This window comes from Rhincodon typus, chromosome 7, assembly GCF_021869965.1.
Source record: "Rhincodon typus isolate 14 chromosome 7, sRhiTyp1.1, whole genome shotgun sequence".
Lineage (NCBI taxonomy): Eukaryota > Metazoa > Chordata > Chondrichthyes > Orectolobiformes > Rhincodontidae > Rhincodon > Rhincodon typus.
The window spans coordinates 33,132,423-33,134,787 of NC_063338.1; positions in this window are offsets into that span (position 1 = coordinate 33,132,423).

Sequence of the window (2,365 nt, forward strand, 5' to 3'; positions counted from 1 at the left end):
TTGCAAAAACAAACATGATGCCTTGGAAATGCTCACATTGTCCCAAAGGGAGTTCTCAGTTTCTTGCTCACTCAATCAAGAAAATGGGCTTGGCAGGTGGTTTCCGCAATATGTTTCGTTTTATTTCCAGATAAATAAAGAAGGGCAAGTTTTATGATGATGGTTTCGATTTCAATAAGTAATACATGGAGCAAATACACAAAATGTCCCCTTTTATCTGATAAGAAAGAAAACATGGAATATATTCAAACATAATGGAAAGATGAGGAAACTGAATCTGTTTCCAGTGTTAGAATATATGACCTGTAAATATAAAAGTTACATGCTGAAATTTACCTCCCCATGCTTGGTATAAATAGGAAATGTGTGAGTCAGAGCTCTGCATTCTATGAAATAGCTTTCTAATTAAGAGTGGGTGGATAACACACAAAGCAACTGTATTTTATGTCGGGGGCACTGTGGTCCTTTGAATATAAAAGATTAAAGGAGATCCAGTTGATGTATTTAAACTGATGAAAGGATTTGATGGAGAGAAATTATTTCTCCTTGTGGGCCAGCCTAGAACAAAAGGTTGCAGCTTTAAACCATAGGGCTTGCTTTAAGATTGTTGTCCAAATCAGAGACCAGAACTCATAAACATTGACAGCAGGAAAGAAGTCCATTCTGCCCGTGCTATCACTGCTCGCCAGCAAGTGGCCATCCAGCCTGATTGCAATTTCTAACACTTGTTCCATAGCTTGGGAAGTTATGACTCTTTAAGTTCACATCCGTGTATTTTTTTTTTACTTTTTAAATGCAAGAGGGTTTCTGTCTGTATGACCCTTCAGGCTGTCATTTCCCAGCTGCCACCATGCTCAGAGTAAAAGATTTTTCCCCTTGAATCTCCTTGAAACCTCCTACCTGTTACCCAAAGTCTATGTCCCCTCATCGATCCCTCAACTCTCTGAAGAAAGGTCTAGGCCGGAAACATCAGCCTTCCTACTCCTCTGATGCTGCTTGGCCTGCTGTGTTCATCCAGCTCTACACCTTGTTATCTCTGTCTTCAAACATTTATGTTTTCTCTGTACTGATGACAAAAGATATTTTGCAAATTTTCTGTATTTATTAACAGGACTGTTCTTAGTACATTTCAGGTGGTGAGCTTTACACAGCTAAAGTACTCTACAAAGGGGTGTCGCAAGTGGTGACATCAACAACATAACTTGGGTAATGGCATGGGAATGGAAATGCATGAAGTATGGAATGGGGATGGGATGGTTTATAAAAAAGGAATGAAATGGGTCAGGCATGAGATGGACGGAATTTTAAAGAAGTATTGTTGCAATTAAAATATTACTTACACCATAATAATTTGCGAGTTGCTGCTAGTTCAACAATAGCAGATTATTTCTTTTTTTCTAGTCAATATGTTTTAAATCTATTGTCAAACTCACACTGCCCAATTCAGCCCAGCCACAAGAAGAGTGAAACATTGGGACTATTCTGATATTTGTAATTTATTAAGATTCTATCTCATTCATTTTCATCTTGTTCTTAAAGTGAAATTGAAATTACTATCATGGTTATCAATTGGTTGTTCTCACATACAAAGGGTCTCTTGTCCTCATCAGCAATCACTGAAAGTGCAATTCCAATAGGTGTCACTAGATGGCAGTGAAAACTCTGAGGTAAACTTTTCCCCCCTCTATCCCAGGGGTTAAAACTTGCTAAGGCAAATATTGCACATACTTAGAATCTGAAAGAAAAAAAAACACTGGAAATGCGCAGCAGATCTGGCAGTCTGTGTAGAAAAAAAGCAGTTAATGTTTCAGACCATTGATATTTTAGCAGAATTATCTTGTAGCTCTGTTACAGAAGGTAGTGCTGAGAATACAAGTGGAAGTTCTTTATGTCATGGTCCGAATTGTGGTTGCTATTGGCCATTCAGCCATGAATCCATCATGGCAAAGCTTGTTCCTCTATTAGTGATATGTCTTCTAAACATTTTTGGACCCAGCCAATTGAGCTGTATCAAAGTCGACTTTCCAAAGCTTTGTTATTAGCGCAGAATAGAAACATATGCAAAAATATGTACAAAACAATGACTTATATTAACAACAACATCGTGGTTTTAAGTAGGAAAACATCTTAAAACTTTGTGCATTCAACTGTTCATGTTTAAGAGACTGTTTTCTTTGGTGTGGTTAGCTCCAAAATATCAACATAGTTTCAAATCAGCATTGCTTTAAATCTCCAATGATAATTAAAATCTGAAAGAATTGAACTTCATATTTGTAAATTTAATTTTTTAGTGGCGGAGAAGTTAGTTGACATGAGTTAAGACTTATCACACGGTTAAAATTTAACTTCGACATTATTGGACAAT